Genomic DNA, 19962 nt, shown 5'->3' with positions numbered 1-19962 from the left:
TTTACGTAAATGTTCATAATTATTTATAATTAAAGAAAAAATTCTTAGTCGTAATTTTGTTATTTTTAACATTTATCTTACTTTAATACCTATTGTCACTGCTCAAATTTTATCTTATTTGTTGCTGAATACTTTACGTATGTGTTAGGTTAGATTAGATTAGGTTAGGTTAGGCACGTGTATGTATGTAAATATAAGTGCACGTGTGCTTTAATTTCATTAAAAATTGTTGAATGGTGAAAAATTGTAGTTTGTTTAAATGCGTTCTTATATAACTTATCTGATTTATGTAAGTGGTCATTTTCTTTAACAATTGATATTTTCACAAGTATCTTTTTTTCGTTAAATAAAATGATTACGTATAAATAATACATCCTATATATGACACATGTATGTACGAAATGTGAAATTATGCTATTTATATTACCAACATTTTCAATCGGCTAAAGTATTTGTCTTTTTCCAGTTTGCAATGTCTTTGTCGGAAAGTCTTTGTAATTGTACTTGAGGTTCTGATGTATATTTATTAAAAGATATTTCTCGTGTTATAGATTTTTCACATTGTGAAGAATTTTCATTGCTCGCTACTAATTCTTCTAAAATATACATATAGATACATTTTTAACAACTTTCTTGAGATTTAGATATGTGTTGGATATATAATTATCTATATATTAACTATATTATTCCATTAATTCTTTTTACCTGGTATTATAAGATTTTGATACTCATCAATAAATATACATAAAAATTGTTGAAGAGGTAATCTGTAAAATATTATTAAGTATATAAATATTAATACAAAAATAAAAATGCGCCTGTAGTATGCATTGGTATAAGAATTACTAAAAAGGTAATTGTATTCATAGAGAAGAATAAATCTAAAGAAACAAAAATAAAGTATGTATAGGTATAAAAACAAATATACCTTCCATGAATCAGATCAGTTTGGGCTTGAAAGATTTTCAAGTCTCTTTCTAAATTTTTTCGTGATCGTACAGATCGTATCTCCTGATAATTATTTAAACGTTCCAAGTCAACTTTTTGATTTATAATAAGATTCTTTAATTTATCTAAAATTATTTTTATTCAAAGTATTTATATTAAATTGTTACAAATATATATTTTGATATTAATATTTATTACTTTTGTAAAGATAAAGTTTATAAGGATAAAGTACACATATAGAAAGTACTACATATATTTACCTAGAAACAATCACACATTAGGATGACGACCACCTAATTTTCTATTTATCACTTTATGGAAGCTTTCAACAGCGTTATTTGTTCTTACTGGGCAATTGTAAACGCTTACTTTTGATGCCTTAGATATCCATGTTTTTTCAACATAAATCAAAAACTGTTTTATTTTGTCATAGTCAAAATTGCTTTCCTCACAGGTATTGTACAATATATTATAAGCTTCCATAAAATATTCTTTTGGCAGTAATGGTAATGTCATTGTCATAGGTAATATTTTATTCCGAGAATTCTTTAAACCTAATTTATTCCATTTCCTTCGCAGAGCCTGTAATAAAAAATATTAAAAATATTTTTTTGATAATACAGTTTTGATAATACAGATAATAAATATTAAGTTAAATTAATATTATATTAAATATTATATATATATATATATATACATATACGTATTTATATGTAGTTATAAATATTATTAAGTTAAATTAATATTATATTAAAAATTTTGTGTATATATATATATATATATATGTATATACACAAAATTTAAAAAAAATATATATATATATATATATATATATATTGTCACGACTTTTCCTGACCGGAAAAGCCGAGGGCAAAAGCAGCAAGACCGATAGGGTAGCCGATACCCCCTTTTCGCGTTTGTCGCGCTCGAATCTCGGCCACACGCTATCGCGAGAAATTGTTGGGCGCCAGACGCGCTCGACGATGCGTCAATTCGCGAAATTTTGCTACGCTAAAGGGTCCTCGATCCTCGCGCGACAATCTCGACCAGCTCTGCCTAACGGTAGAGGGGTGGGGTGTATTGTAAGGGAGCAGGCGACTGTTACACGAAGGGGCGGACGACACACCAGAAAACTAGACTCCGAGCTTAACAAATAACGAACTTTATTAAGAATAAAGGCCAGACAGAAACAATGATATCACGGGGCGCGACATTCGGCGTTCCGACCATGCGGCGCCACGGCGCGAATTAAACCAAACAGAAACGCGAACGATACGCGGTAGGCACACGGCCGACAAGGACGGGCGATGGAACCTTCCGCACACAATGAATTTTGGGCGTTCGAACGTGCCGACACTCCCGGCAACTATAGAACACGACCGCGTGGCTCGCGGAAGGTCACAAAATAATCGCCGGCCGCTGCCGCACCGTCGCGAAACCGGAAGTCCCGTCCACTCGCTACTCGCGACACGCTACTCGCTCGCGCGAGGGCTTTGCGGCGCATCCGGTCGAGGGGAATCTCCGACGGAACCCGAGCGTCCTCACAACCGTCCTCCCCGTGGCTCGGCGCTTCGGCGCCCCGCCCGCTTGCATCCGACTAATCCCCAATTAATTACGCGAACGTATGTCCGCCCTGCGGCCCACGCGACTCACGCACCAACACGAAAACGGATGCAGAACGGGCCCGGGGGCACCCCGCCAGCCGGCAACCGCTTACACGAAATTATCCTGGCAGGCCACCTCACCGATACCGTCCAGGCGATGTCCACCGTCTCCAGGCTTCGCTTGCGCTGCGGCCTCGCACTAGCCACTCCGATAAGTCGCCTTACGGGGCACGACACGCGACCTTACGCTTGGACCACTCGCACGCAAAAGCGGGGTGGATCGCGGTCGATTCCGGATCGACGCCGCGACCCCCCGTTCGGTCATGCGCATTGTTCCCGCGCCGCGACCCAATTGCTGCAAGGCACGCAGTCCTGCGACCGCAGGGACGTGCGCGCCGTAATCCTTCCGGGGACCTCGCAGGCCCCCGCGAAATTTTCCTTCTTCCGCTGAGCCACCGCCCGCGCCGGGGCAGCGCACGCGGTGACTTCCGCCCCCTGTGGGGGGGGCTCGCCGCCTCCCCCGATGCGTTCGTTCCATCCGGGCTCCTCCACAGCCTTCCGAGATGTCTCGTCGTGGAGTTGGCGGGAACCGCCGCTTTAGGCTCCGGCCGTGGCTTTCCCGGGCCACGCCGAGTCCCCGCGCGGGCCGCGTGCTCGTCTCTCCCGGGCTCCGGTGGCGTCCTTTCTCCTTCCCCGCATTGCCGTCGCTCTCTCCTCATCTCTCGCTTTTTCGCTGCGTTCCATCGAGAGGCGATCGCCGCGCAAAGAAACCAAAAATATGTAAAATTAATAATACGCTCGCTAGGCCCGTCGCGGTTCCCCCTGGAGATCCCCTCTCGCCTCTCGTCTATTTTCCCCGCACGGCGCGAACCCGCAGCCTGTGACGGGGGAGGGACGCTGCTACCCGTGGCAGCTAAGCTACCACATCACAATATATATATATATTTAAATACTTGATTTAGATGAAACCAGCATCCATGTATAATTGCACTCGGAAAATATCTTTCCATTGCTTTTATTGCTGCCCACTCATAATCAGTCATAATAAATTTTATATTAGTTTGTAGATGAAGATTAAATTCTATTAGTTTCAACCAAATTTCTTCATAAAGAGCTACTGTATTAACTTCGCATAAGATAAATAAAGCTGCTAGGATTTATCGTACATACAAAAATTATGTTTGTTATATATTATTTTATTCTAGCCACTTTCAAAAGAAACATACCTTATCCATGTAACGTATATGAATAGTGTAAAGTTGACTAAACGATGGTACTGGAGGAACTACCTACAATCAAACTTTTACTTGACTTATAGTATTGGTTGACAGTCACACACAGCAGCGTTGATTCTTATAATATTAATACAATAATTAAATAATAAAGAAAATGGCTTTCTTTATTACTTAATTATTGTACCAATATTATAAAAATTAATGCTGTTAACTATACGCAAATTAATACAATCAAAAAACGATAGTATCTTATATCAAGTAAATGCAGCACAAGGTCGCGCTGTTTTACACATGAGTATACGACTTGTGAGTATTCGAGATTATTGGATAACAGCTAAAGTGATCAAATACGGTGGGTTCAATTGAAAGTTTGAGTTTGATTATGTAATAAAAATTTATTGTATGATAATTTCAATAAAAGTCATTAATTTGTTATTATAGAATATCTTGATTACGCAAAGATTCCTGTCTCTAAGAAAATGCACTTCAATAATTACTTTTTCTGTAAGTGTAATTAAGAATACGATACATTAAGAAAATTATTTTGTTGTATAATAAAACGTAAAATTCTTGTACGTTTTAATAATTTTTAGACTACATGAAACTACATATTGCTTAATTTTGATTAATATATTAACTGCAATATAAAATTAACAATTTCAGTAATTGTAGTTATATAGTAAATTATTATATTATTCAGTAAATACAGGAAAATTGCTTATATTAATTGTTAATATGTTAATTCTCGTTAATAAATTAATTTTCAAAAATAAACGTATTTTTAATAAGGATAAGTATACGATATTACTAAAATTTTTTTTATTTCATAATTTATTTACAAGTTACTTTTAATGTAATTTTTAAATTTATTTAAAACTCCAATTAAATAATATTTACATTAATTTTAATTTAATTTACTTTCTTATTGATATCGTACTTTTAATTACACTTATAGAGGTGTAATATTAATAGAAAAAATAATTGTTCAAGTGCATTTTCTTGGAAACAGGAATCTGCGTAATCGAAAATTATGTAATAACAAATTAAAGACTTGTATTACAATTAACATATAATATATTTTTCTAAAAATATAACGAAAAAACACTGCTTTATATTACAATAAAAAATAAAAAAATTTTTGATAGAAAATGACAGATATACATTGGACGGACAAATGGAATAGACACAAGGCAGTATTGTGTATTATTTTTGTCCAGCAAATGATATAGAAAATAAAGAATTTTTTATAGAAATCAATAGAATAATATTAAAAAAAGAAAAAATGGAAATACAGATATATGATTATTATTTTAAGTCATAATATTATTTTAAAAATAACACATAAAAATTGAGATAATTTTAGTAAAACATTACACTTTTCTCATCAAAAATATATATATTTTTAAAAATAAATTTTTTTATTAAAACATCTTATTTAAATATATTAAACAATTAACCCTCAGTTCCTACACTATCTAAATTTTACGTTATTCCTAGTTTGGATTTGAGAGACCCATAACTCTATTTCCTATATGCATTGCTCAGCAGCTGGGACCAGCTGGAGCTGAACTGAGTCGGTTGAGTGTTAGAATAGTAGAGGGTATGTCAAAGTTTTCCCCCACCCTAGGTTGGACCCTCCTCTCTCTTAGTACAGAATTATAGATACAAGAAGAAAAAGGGGCGGGTCTATCGGATCTAGTGTAGAAACTGACGGTTATTATTTGACGCAATGTTGCTATACTTTTAAGATTTTAAATTAAAAATAATTTTTGCATAAAAAATAATTTAATTAGAAGCTCATAAAAATAGATATACATATTTTCTCCATTTATAAATTCTGCATTGTCTATATGTTTTGTTATAATATCCGATTGCACTAGTTGACGATGAGATGATTTATAACAAAGTAAATAATAAATTATAAATAATATAATCATTGTTTTGACACTTTAAAACTATAAAAGACAATGAAAATAGTTATCTTCTATCATAAAAATATATGTACTTTAAAAGATAAAATGATTAACACTACAAAATGCGTAAAATCTAAACAAAAATTTATATCTGAACAAAAGATTATTATAATCAGAATCTTATCTTATATCAGTATTATTATAATACTATATTAACATTAATATTGGTATTAATAATATTAACATAATGTGTACGATTATTAAACTTACTGAAAATGTACCATCACAATAAATTTCAGTAGATAATTCAAATGCTCGAAGTAGTTTATCATCAGAGAAAATCAATGCTTTCTTTCCATCACGCGAAGTTACACAGCCTTTATAAACATAATTCATTGGTGTATAATGGTTTAACTCATCAGCAAGTATAGTTATAGAATGTGGCAATTTTGGCCAGTTTTTTGCTCTTTCTCTATTCAGCCGGCTTCTAATTGATTTGAAAGCAATAAATGAAGCTACTTCTGGATTTCTATAAAATGTCACATTAAACAATATTTCATACAATGTTATATTGTTTCAACCATGTCATATTAAACAATATTTATTCAACTACTAATAATATTAAATATTAATATTTGAACTTATATTTACCTTCGAGAAACATCATCAAATATATCTTTAGGAGTTAGTAATGTCACCCGAGATAAGTGTAACATCTCTTGTTCTAATGTGTATCTTCGTATTTTTGTATGATTAGGTGGATGATCATGTAAAATATTGATAGTCACTTTATCATTCCTAACTACTGCTAATCCACGGCATCCAGTGGTACGTCGAGTTGAGCATCTATACCTTGCGTACGTTTGTCAATGTTATAAATATATCCTTCATAAATATAAGCAAAACTATTTTTTGATTTTCCTTTAATTTTCTGCATATTTAAAAGTTGAATGTATCAATTTTAATAATGCTCCTGGTTGACAATAAGAGACAAATTATTTTCTGAAACAAAAGAGCAATATTGAAAAATAACATATTAACAATTTGATACACAAGTGTATACCCAGTTGAAAAGATCCAGATGGAAATCCAGATGGTTATCCACGTGTATGTATGTAGATTCCCATGAATTTTAGATGGTTTTGTATGGATTTTGTGTGGTTATCCAGATGGAAAACCATATAGATTTCCACCTGCATCTTTTTAATATGGTTTTCAATTTGGATAACTATAGAAAATCCATACAAAACCATTTAAAATTCATGGAAATCTATATGAATATACATGACTATCTGGATTTCCATAGATCTTTTCAATGGGGTATATAATTCAATATTATTAAAAATTTTGATGTTCATAATATATGTGTTCGAGTTCTCGATCGCGACGCGATCGTCCCGAAAGGAATACCGGAACTCGCTCACGAGTTGAGCGTGCGCCGTGGATAGCACGGATATTAGTATCCGCTGAAGGAACGAGGAGAGGAGCGAAGTGATTTCAAACTGCGATTTAATCATCAACGATATCAATTATTTATTTTGACTCAATGCGGGACTGCGATCGATGTCTCGTGTCGCGCTAAACAATTGGAGATCTTCTATTCCGTCTCTCTCTAGCGCCGCCTAAATCGCGGATCGGAGATCTTGCTGGGGCTCGTCTGAGACTCGCGCGGCAGCGGAAATCTTGTTCGCGATCGAGGCGGAGATCTTGCACGCGAGGCGGTGGACGGTCGCGAGCGCTCCACGATCGTCGACGCATCCAAACAATACAAATACAATTAACGTGCCGTAACCACGGGAATTGTCGTTCGGCGACGGGAACAAAAAGATTTATCGTTGTGTTGACGCTCGCGGCGGCGCGAAACGATATCTCGAAACAGCGGGCCGGCGTCGAAAGGAGCTCGAATGGCTTATCTGTTATTCCGACGGGATAACGCAGCGAAATTATTCGTCGCGCACTTGCACTTGTCCGAACGGCGCGTGAGCGAGGACACGAAGCGGGAAACCAATTTCCCGAGCGAGATACGCGACGATAGAAAGGGAGAGCCGACGGCTCTCAAATTTAAGACTGTGTCAAATCCCGTCGTTACGATAGGGTGTTTCGACGGAGATCGACAGACTTAGACTGACAAAACATGCGACGCACCACACCATCCCTTGCTCTCGCTCAGGACATCGCTCACTCGCCACGTTCCAAGCGCTTGCCGACCACGTGAGGTCCAGGATATCGACGCGTGATGGTGCGCAAACCGATCTCACGCCGCGAGCGAGAGTTGTTGAGATCGACGATTTGTTTGAATCTCAAACAATATGAATTAATGTAATGTTATATATGCATGTTATAAGCATGTTATGAGCATGAAAAATAACATAATTATATCATACATCATAAATATTCCTTTTAAGGCCATTGCACGTACATTTCCATGACAGTTACGTTAGAAATGGCAATTCATTTAATTAATGTGATTAAATTAACGACTGAAATTTTACATTAATGTACAAGCAATGGCTTTTAATAATGTACTTGATTTGCTTAACTTACTTTTAATAATTGATAACCGTACCGTAATAAATTCACGAGCCCGATCGAACCATGAGGTACAATATACTTAATTTTCTTATTCTTAAGACCCAACTCTTTGTCTAGGAACGATTTGGCGTTTATTCTTAGAGACGATGGGTGCGCGGTAGAGTTGCCGCTACGAATACTTTGAAGCATCTCTTTGATTTTGGTCAATCAAATTAACACTTCGAAGGATTTGTAGTTGTAGCGGCAACTCGACCGCAGCCGATGTCTATTTGTATAAGCAAAAGAAATCAAAATAAAATGCAAAGATAAATGTAAAGATAATGATTAATATTATCCTTCCTTTTGGTTCTCACCCTCTTCAGTTATGTCTGTTCTACAATGGTGAGGTCCATGCCGCGTATTGCGCGCGTATCGGGCGTATTAAATTTCAACCAATGACAGACGATCCGCCGTTTTTGATACCCTTTCACAAATTCCGTTAAAACGGATCCCGTGATTGGTTATCTGCCTTTCCGATTCCGTTTTCCGAGGCCCATGGGACAGCACCCTCAGGGTGCGGTCCCATGAAGCGGATTATGCGGAAGCGGAACGAGCGGATCACCAATCACAGGACCATTTCGACGGAATCTTTGAAAGAGTTCTATCAGAATGATCCCGCGATTGGTGATCCGCTCGTTCCGCTTCCGCATAATCCGCTCCGTGGAACCGCACCCTGAGGGTGCTGTCCCATGGGCCTCGGAAAACGGAATCGGAAAGGCAGATAACCAATCACGGGATCCGTTTTAACGGAATTTATGAAAGGGTTTTATCAGAACCTGTAGAGCTTGTATTAATGGAGGGGCCATTGCTATATGCCGGAGTCCGCGCAGGAAGAATCGACAGAGACAGAATGGCTGCGTTCCGTTTCAACGCATGATGCGCATAATGCATTGTTCATCCTTGTTTAACGTTTGACAAACAACAAGGATGAACGATGCATCATGCGTATCATGCGTGAAACGGAACGTACCCAATATATTTTCATTAAGGCACTATAAAAGTGAGTATTCTCCATAGACCTTATAGATATAGACTGGCAATACCAAGCGAAACCGTGTCCATACTTCTCTCTCTAAAGAGTCCGGAAATATGTTTCGCGCATGCTTGTACATATTATACATTGAAATCCAATGATTGGATACGTTTTGGTCACGTGTTTTAACTTATGTGTGTCTATATATATTGTGACGTGGTAGCTTAGCTGCCATGGGTAGCAGCGTCCCTCCCCCGTCACAGGCTGCGGATTCGCGCCGTGCGGGGAAAATAGACGAGAGGCGGGAGGGGATCTCCAGGGGGAACCGCGACGGGCCTAGCGAGCGTATTATTAATGTTACATATTTTTGGTTTTTTTGCTTGGCGACCGCCTCACAATGGAATTCGACGAGAGAGAGCGAGAGAGGAAGAAAGAGCAACGACGATGCGGGGAAGGAGGAAGGACTCCACCGGTGCCCGGGAGAGACGAGCACGCGGCATGTACGGGAACTCGGCGTAGCCCGGGAGAACCACGGCCGGAGACGAAAGCGGCGGTGCCCGTCAACGCCGCGACAGGACGTCTCGGAGGGCTGCGGAGAAGTCCCGGAGGGACGGAACGCAACGGAAAAGGCGTCGAGTCCTCTCGCGAGGAGCGGAGGTCGCCGCGTGCGCTGCCCCGACTCAGGCGGTGGCCCCGCGGAGGAAGGAAAATTTCGCGGGGACCTGCGAGGCCCCCGGAAGGATTACAGCGCGCACGTCCCTGCGATCGCAGGACTGCGTGCCTTGCAGCAATTGGGTCGCGGCGCGGAAACAATGCGCATGACCGAACGGGGAGTCGCGGCGTCGATCCGGGATCGACCGCAATCCACCCCGCTTTTGCGTGCGAGCGGGTTAGGAGTAAGGTCGCGTGTCGTGCCTCGAAGGGCTAGTTATCGGTGTGGCTTGTGCGAGGCCTCAGCGAGAGCCAAGGGACGAGCCTAGAGACGAGGGAAGACATCGCCTTGGACGTTGTCGGTGAGGTGACCTGCCAGGATAATTTAGTGTGAGCGGTTGCCGGCCGGCGAGGTGTCTCCGGTCCCGTTCTGCATCCGTTTTTGTGTTGGTGCGTGATTCGCGTGGGCCGCAGGGCGGTCATACGTTCGCGTAAGTAATTGGGGATTTATCGGATGCAAGCGAGCGGGACGCCAACGCGCCGAGCCACGGGGAGGACGGTTGTGAGGACGCTCGGGTTCCGTCGGAGATTCCCCTCGACCGTGTGCGCCGCAAAGCCCTCGCGCGAGCGAGTAGAGCGTCGCGAATAGCGGGTGGACGGGACTTCCGGTTTCGCGACGGCGTGGGGTGCGGCAGCGGCCGGCGATTATTTTGTGACCTTCCGCGAGCCACGCGGTCGTGTTCTATAGTTGCCGGGAGTGTCGGCACGTTCGAACGCCCAAAATTCATTGTGTGCGGAAGGTTCCATCGCCCGTCCTTGTCGGCCGTGTGCCTACCGCGTATCGTTCGCGTTTCTGTTTGGTTTAATTCGCGCCGTGGCGCCGCATGGTCGGAACGCCGTATGTCGCGCCCCGTGATATCATTGTTTCTGTCTGGCCTTTATAAAGTTCGTTCTTCTTAATAAAGTTCGTTATTTGTTAAGCTCGGAGTCTAGTTTTCTGGTGTGTCGTCCGCCCCTTCGTGTAACAGCCGTCGCCTGCTCCCTTACAATACACCCCGCCCCTCTACCGTTAGGCAGAGCTGGTCGAGATTGTCGCGCGAGGATCGAGGACCCTTTAGCGTAGCAAAATTTCGCGAATTGACGCGTCGTCGAGCGCGTCTGGCGCCCAACAATTTCTCGCGTTAGCGTGTGGCTGAGATTCGAGCGCGACAAACGCGAAAAGGGGGTATCGGTTACCCTATCGGTCTTGCTGGTTTTGCCCGCGGCTTCTCCGGTCAGGAAAAGACGTGACAATATGTATATACATATGTATGCATGTGTGCTGACATTCGCGATAGTTATTTCCGGTAACTTTAGAGAAAGAAGTACTAAAAAGTCTGTTTCTCTCTCGCACCTCTTCTGGACACCATTTTCTATACACAAACTGTAGGCAATTGCCGGTCCATATCTATAAGGTCTATGGTATTCTCACGTCCGCCATTTTTCTTCTAACTAGCAGGAAAAATTAGGTATGTTTGTACATATATACGTCAATAACACAGACACACAAAAAAAAAGTGGTTGGTCCGGCGGACTAGACTAGTCAATCCTTATGCATTTCGACCTGCTGAATCCGAATCTAAGGTCAGAATTACTGAATTAGCTCATTTTTTCCTAATCTCAAAAAATTTTTTTTAGGTTAGGCAATGCGAGCTAACTTTGCAATTCTGATCTTGGATTTGGATTCAGCAGATTAAAATACATAAGGATTGACTAGTCTGATCCACCAAACCAATATTTATAAAAAAAATTTTTTTGAGGTTAGAAAATGCGAGTTAACTTTGCAATTCTGATCTTAGATTCGGATTTAGCGGTTCGAAATACATAAGAATTGATTAGTCTAGTCCGCCGGACCAATCACTTTTTTTGTGTGTGTGCCTGTGTAATCTTTGGAAGCACCAAACTTTATGCGACAATCTACTAGTTTACACTGAGCACTTGGTACGCGTATCAAGTAGTGAATTTAAGCTGATCAGCCAATGATTAAACACATTCACTAGTTATTTACTATTTGATACGCGTACCAAGTGCTCGGTGTAAACTAGGTCATAGACCTAGTTTACACTAAAGACCTATAATCAAAGATTTGCCAATGGCGAACACAATTTTGATTGGTCACTTGAGTCACATGGTTTATCCGCCATTGCGTACCCACGCTGGGCAAGGAAGAGGAGAGAGTGCTCTGTGTTGAGCAGTATAGGTTAAAAGAATATGTGTCAGAAATTATAAGGTAATTCAATCTCTGCACTCTCGAGGGTCACTATATTTTAACGATACACTCAGGAAGAACAAGAAAAATTAAATTTGCATCTGTTATATGGCTGCGTACAATTTGGAGCAAACTCGCATTGTTTACTATCTTCACTACTCCAGACCCCAGCCCCCGGCCCCAGCCCCCATCCAGTCTCCGTATGGTACAAGATGGTGGATAGCAGTCATGGTGGAGGGCCATTGGCGCATCTTTGATTATAGGTCTTTAGTTTACACTGAGCACTTGGTACGCGTATCAAATAGTAAATAACTAGTGAATGTGTTTAATCATTGGCTGATCAGCTTAAATTCACTACTTGATACGCGTACCAAGTGCTCGGTGTAAACTAGTAGAAAGACACGATATTTATGATCTTGAGACTGTAAGGGTGCCATGGAGCGAATTATGCGGAAGCGGAACGAGCGGATCACCAATCGCGAGATCATTCTGATAAAATTCTTTCAAAGATTCCGTCGAAACGGTCCTGTAATTGGTGATCCGCTCGTTCCGCTTCCGCATAATTCGCTTCATGGGACCGCACCCTAAAGGTTATTGCGATGTATTATATATATAAAACATTATGCTAGTTACTTGCTAGTTTGAAGAAAAATAGCTGATGTGAGAATACCTACTTTTTTAGTGCTCTAATTCTCATATATTTTGTCTCTTTTTGTGTTGGATATCCCCACTACTCCGTTTTCAGGGCTACATTCCAAAACGTCCTTTCCGAGGAAAATTTTACTGGAAATATATAGTACACGTAACGTATCCTATATTACATCTAGTAAAATTTTCCTCGGAAAGGACGTTTTGGAATGTAGCCCTAGAAGAAAAGAAGCGCCACACATACGAGCAGTACGACAGGTACGAGTACTATGGTGTCTACTTGGGCCTTGGGCTGTTACAATTAGTACAAAAAATTTTTACATACGAAAATACTATGCATTCATTGATTGGCATGCATCTTTTAGATTCTAAATTATGTACCACTTAATGAATGCACAGTGTTATCTTTGTAAGCAATTTTTTTCGTACGAGTTCAAGAATCGGGCTTCAGTTTGTATAGTTACGAACCTGTTCCCACACGAAAAAAGACAGAATATATCCACCTCTCTGTCGATTCTCCCCGCGCGCGTCGCGATGCACCAAGGCCTTTCCATTAATACAAGCTCTATGATCAGAACGATCCCGTGATTGGTGATCCGCCTTTCCGATTCCGTTTTCCGAGGCCCATGGAACAGCACCCTGAGGGTGAGGTCCCATGGAGTGGATTACGCGGAAGCGGAACAAAAGAATCACCAATCACGAAATCGTTTTGACAGAATTATTAAAAGGGTTCTATCAGAACGATCTCATTATTGGTGATTCGCTCGTTCCGCTTCCGCGTAATCCGCTCCATGGGACCTCACTCTGATGGTGCGGTCCCATGGAGCGGATTATGCGGAAGCGGAACGAGCGGATCACTAATCACAGGACCGTTTCGACGGAATCTTTGAAAGAGTTCTATCAGAATGATCCCGCGATTGGTGATCCGCTCGTTCCGCTTCCGCATAATCCGCTTCGTGGGACCGCACCCTGAGGGTGTCGTCACATGTGGCATACAGACCTATAATAAAAGATTCGCCAATGGCGAACACAATTTTGATTGGTCACTTGAGTCACATGGTTTATCCGCCATTGCGTACCTACGCTGGGCGAGGAAGAGGGGAGAGTGCTCTGTGTTGAACAGTATAGGTTAAAGGAATGTGTCAGAAATTATAAGGTAATTCAATCTCTGCACTCTCGAGGGTCACTACATTTTGACGATACACTCAGGAAGAACAAGAAAAATTAAATTTGCATCTGTTACATGGCTGCGTACAACTTGGAGCAGGCTCGCATTGTTTACTATCTTCACTACTCCAGACCCCAGCCCTAGGCCCCAGCCCCCATCCAGGGTCTGTTCGCGTCACATGCTCCGACATGCTCCTATTCACCCCAATGCACTCCAATACGTTGATTCCAATGACGCCAACCTATTAGAATGCGTTAGAGTGAACAGGATCATGTCGGTGCATGGCGACGCGAACAAACCATAATCTCCGTATAGGTACAAGATGGTGGATAAAAGTCATGGTGGGAAGCCATTGGCGTATCTTTCATTATAGGTCTTTAGTTCTGATAAAACCCTTTGAAAAATTCCGAAACGGATCCCGTGATTGGTGATCCGCTTATCCAATTCCGTTTTTCGAGGCCCATGGGACAGCACCCTGACTAGGGCTACATTCCAAAACGTTCTTTCCGAGGAAAATTTTACTCGAAATATATAGTACACGTAATGTATTCTATATTACAGCTGCGGTCCACTTGACGCTACAAACGTTTCGAAGCATTCTTTGACTGGTCAATTCGTAAAAATCTTTGTTTCGATTGGTCAATCAAACGCTTCCGAGTAATCGAGTAAAATTTTCCTCGGAAAAAACGTTTTGGAATGTAGCCTAGCTAGAGTCCTATAATCAGAGAGGCGCGAACCATAGACATAGTAAGTATAGGGAGCGTGCCAGATGCGCACAGTAATAAACGGACACAGCAGGCTGAGTGAAACGGACGCAGTAACAAACGGACACAGACCAAACGGACACAGTAATAAACGGACACAGTAACAAACGGACACAGTAACAAACGGACACAGTAACAAACGGACACAGTAACAAACGGACACAGTAACAAACGGACACAGTTACAAACGGACACAGTAATAAACGGACACAGTAATAAACGTACACAGTAATAAACGGACACAGACCAAATGCGCACACTGTACATGCGCACACTGCACGTGCGCACGGACCAAATGCAATCCATGTACATTGCAAGCAGAGTAAAGTCCACATAAGGTAGCGACTTGGACGGGGTGGGTGCGGGAGGGGGGCCGAAGGCCCCCTTGCACTCCCCCGTGTGTGTGTGTGTGTGTGTGTGCGTGCAAAGCATTCACTGCATCACATGGATTTGCGACTTTCCGTGTATGCATTTGGTCTGTGCGCATGTGCAGTGTGCGCATTTGGTCTGTGTCCGTTTGTTACTGTGTCCGTTTATTACTGTGTCCGTTTATTACTGTGTCCGTTTGTTACTGTGTCCGTTTGTTACTGTGTCCGTTTGTTACTGTGTCCGTTTATTACTGTGTCCGTTTATTACTGTGTCCGTTTGTTACTGTGTCCGTTTGTTACTGTGTCCGTTTGTTACTGTGTCCGTTTATTACTGTGTCCGTTTGGTCTGTGTCCGTTTCACTCAGCTTGCTGTGTCCGTTTATTACTGTGCGCATCTGGGACTCACTCTAAGTATAGAGAGAGCATTTGTTGTATAAGCGTGATGCATACAAAAAAAAAGAGAAAAGATATAAGAAGACCTTCTTTCTTTTTTTAATGCCGGAGAAGTGGGAAGCACTTCTCCTTATCTCCTTATCAATCGACGCGAGGAGATGAGGAGAAGTTTTCCCCAGCATTAAAAAGAGAAAGAAGGTCTTATATCTTTTCTCTTTCGTTTCGTATGCATCAACGCTTAGCCCGGATCTACAATAGTGTAGTAAGCCTTATGCCATAAAGAATTAACCAATTATATTCGATTATTTTTCTCATATTCGATTATAATTGATCAATTTCTTATGGCATAAGGCTTACTACACCTATTGTAAATCCGGCATTATACAGCGGAATGCTCAGTCTATACTTATGGCGTTTTCGACTCGTGCTGGGTTAACTTGTTTTGGTTTCTTTTCCTCTAGAACTGACCAATCACAGTTATTTCCTTCTTTAGAAGAATGGCTGTGATTGGTCTTATGACGTCATTAATCGCTCCCGGAGCAATTAAAAGGTACCTTTTCATGCTGACGTTTGACGCTCATTTTCAGCGTCAAAAAATGTCACGTGACTAAAAATTACTTAAGCTACATTCCAAAACGTCCTTTCCGAGGAAAATTTTACTCGATGTAATATAGGATACGTTACGTGTACTATATATTTCGAATAAAATTTTCCTCGGAAAGGACATTTTGGAATGTAGCCTATTAATATTTTTATTTTTAATCATGTGATGTCTTTTGATGCTGAAAATGAGCGTCGAGCATCAGCGTGAAAAGGCACCTTAACTCAGCCGGTCGAAAACGCTGTAAAAATTTTGTGGAATTTTAAGCTTAGCGACGCGAACAAATCAATCGTCAACCAAGAGTGTTAATATATCTAACCTAGATAGATATGGAGGAAATTAAGGGAAAAGCAAGAAATAGTTTTGTTTATATTTATGAAGGATATGTTTATAATATTGACAAACGTATACGAGATACATACAGATGTGCTATTCGACGCACCACTGGATGTCGTGGATTAGCAACAGTTAATAATGATGGTACAGTAACCGTCAATACTTTACATGATCATCCACCTAATTATACAAAAATACAAAAATACGCATTAGAACAAAAGATGTTACGCTTATCTCGAGTAACGTTACAAACTCCTAAAGATATATATGATTACGTTTCTGAAAGGTATTTAGAAAAAAATATTAGTATAATTACATTAAAATATTTATATTAATATATATTAAAAATTATTTAAAAATATATTAAGAACTTTTATTAATTAAGGGGATGCTGAACCGGCCTGTCCTGTTTTACCGATTATTTTTTGATTATTTCCAATTCACTAATCTTTTAATTGTATTTACGAAATTAAAAATCCTTTTCCACAATTAAAGTACAGATGGTAACATAATACGCACGTAAGAATCCTCTTATAAAATAGCCATGTAACCCTAAAGTTGCCTGCTAATCGCGATTGCATTGTTGCCGCTTTATTCCGATCGCGATTGGCTGTCTCGCGCTTGACTCGCTTCGTGTGCGAGAGTCGTGGTTTGACAGTTTAGTCGAGAGTAGCTGTCATTGCGATTGAATTTTGACAGCTGTCAAATTTGGTGAAAAGAGTCGATCAAGTAAGTTGTAATTTATATAATCCAATTATGATATTTAACTATTTCTTAACAATTTATATAACATATGTGTGTGTGTGTGTGTATGTGTGTGTGTATGTGTGTAAATTCTAGGATTATATATTTGTAATCGAAAAATAGACAAGAAAAAGACGGAAATAGATTGATAAATAGAGAGCGAGAGAGAGAAGGAGAGAGGGGCGGGAAAGGAAAGAAGAAAAGAAATATAAATCCAGGTAATGATATGAAGAAAATACATACTTATCTTTTAATATTATTTATATGAAAAACATAATTATTTATGAAATAATATTTATTACACAATACTAAGTTTTTTCAGAGATAAATACAGAGAGAAATAAAGAGAGAGAAAGGAAAAGAAGAAAAAAAAACAAATACAAAATCAGGTAATGATATAAAAAAATGCATAGTTGTTTTTACAAAAAAGTCATTTATATAAAAAATATATTTATAATATAATACTTAATACACATCATGTTTTTTTTGTAAAAACAGTTATGTGGTTTTTTATAATATTAAAATAAAATGATGAAAAATAAATATTTTACGAAATACTTAATAATTTGTATAAAATGTTTCCTTTTTGCAAAAAATGAAACTATGAAATATTTTGTAAAATGTTCACTTTTTATGATTTTATTTTAATAATGTGCACAAAATAAGAGAAAGAATCAATTGGTATAAGAAAACCACGTAAGTGTTCTAACAAGAAAAAAACCATGATGTTTTGTGCATATAAATATTACATAATATTATGTTTTTTTGTAAAAACAGTTATGTAGTTTTTTTATACCAATTAATCCTTTCTCTTATTTTGTGCATAATATTTTTAAAATAAAATGATAAAAAATAAATATTTTACAAAACACTTTATAATTTGTATGAAATATTTCCTGTTATGCAAAAAAAAACTATGAAAAAACTATAAAATATTTTGTAAAATATTCATTTTATTTTAATAATATTATGCATAAAATAAGAAAAAAAATCAATTGATACAAAAAATCACAAAACTGTTTTTACAAAAAACATGATATTAATAATTATGTTTTTTATATAAATATGATTTTTAAAAAATAACTATGTATATTTTTGACATCATTACCTGGTTTTATATTTGTTTTTCTTCTTTTTCTCTCTCTCTCTTTTTCTCCATTTATATATTAAAAAAAAAACGACATCGTTTTCTGTATAATAGAGAAAATTTTATAAATTATGAAATATTTTGTAAAATATTTATTTTTTATCATTTTATTTTAATAATATATGCACAAAATAAGAAAAAAATAAAAAACCATGACATTTTGTGCATATAAATATTTGTTAGAATATTATACTTTTTTACAAAAAACAGTTATGTGGTCTTTTTATAAAAATAGATTGTTCTTATTGTTTTATACATAATATTATTAAAATAAAATAATAAAAAATGAATATTTTACGAAATATTTTATAGTTTAGTTTTTTGCATAACAAGAAATGTTTTACAAAAATTATAAAATATTTTGTAAAATATTCATTTTTTATCGTTTTATTGTAATAATATTATACATAAAATAATAAGAAGAATCTATTGGCATAAAAAGATCACATAACTGTTTTTACAAAAAAAAAAACGTAATATTTCAACAAATATTTATATGCACAAAATGTCATAGTTTTTTGTAAAAACAGCTATGTGGTTTTTTTATATCAATTGATTTCTTTCTTATTTTGTGCATAATATAAATTATTAAAATAAAATAATAAAAAATGAATATTTTAGAAAATATTTTGTAATTTGTATGTTCCAAAATATTTCTTATTATACAAAAAACTAAGCTATAAAATATTTTGTAAAATATTTACTTTTTGATTACTTTATCTCAATACTTTTTTGCACAAAATAATGAAGGAATTTATTTATTATATAAGGAAAAAAAAATTAAAAGACAGTAAAGATCTAAAAAAAAATAGAAAAAGTAGTTTTATGTTAATAATATTATGCACAAAATAATAAAAAGGATCTATTAATATAAAAAGATCATATAACTGTTTTTTTTTTTTTTTAAACCAAAAAACCTGATATTGTGTACTAAATATTTATATGCACAAAAAGATGAAGAAAATTATTTAAGATAAAAAAAATAAAATTTAAAAGAACAGTAAAATAAAGGTGAAATAAAGTCTATTATAGTTTTTGGATATCTCGAGTGGATAAACGAAATACAAATTTTTCAATTTGTACGAAAGAGAGCGCACTAAAAGAAGCGGTGAGCCGCTTTAGCTACAGCACGACCCACTGTGTTAGTCACTGTGAAGTTGGCACCGCAAGTTTTCATGACATTTCTACTTGCACCCCAAATAGTCCTAGAGGTCCTGATAAGTTTCAGAAATAGTTCCGTTGATGTAGTTAAAAAAAATAAAATTTAAAAAATAAGGTGCTATTTTTCCTGGCACCTTATTAATAAAAATTGAACGTTTTAACAGCACTTGTAGTGTTCTACTTGCACCCGTAATAGTTCTAAAGTTCCCGATAAATTTTAGCAATAGTTCTGTACATTAAATATATTTAAACAATCTTTTAATTTGGCTGTTGGCACCGCTTTACAAGAGTAAAGTACTCTTGTTTAGCGAATTTCGGCCAACTTTGTGGCCTTCTCTAACAGTTCTGCAATAATTCCAAAGCTTTTGTAGATTTCGTCGACAGTTTCCGTCTTTAAGCATTTTTTAATAATTTTTTTATTAGACGGCTGGCACAGCACTACAAGAGTAAACTACTATTTTATAGCAAGTTCCAGACGAGTACATAGTA

The 19962-nt window shown here is 37.9% G+C and overlaps 1 pseudogene; it reads right to left on the bottom strand.

Annotated features, from left to right (window-relative positions):
• Window positions 1-270: 270 nt before the first annotated feature.
• LOC114254799 lies at window positions 271-6364 on the bottom strand (annotated as a pseudogene).
• Between the last annotated feature and the right edge of the window lie 13598 nt (window positions 6365-19962).

Source organism: Monomorium pharaonis, chromosome 6, assembly GCF_013373865.1.
Source record: "Monomorium pharaonis isolate MP-MQ-018 chromosome 6, ASM1337386v2, whole genome shotgun sequence".
Lineage (NCBI taxonomy): Eukaryota > Metazoa > Arthropoda > Insecta > Hymenoptera > Formicidae > Monomorium > Monomorium pharaonis.
Note: the sequence above shows the minus strand (reverse complement) of the source record. Positions and strands in the feature narration are given on the sequence as shown.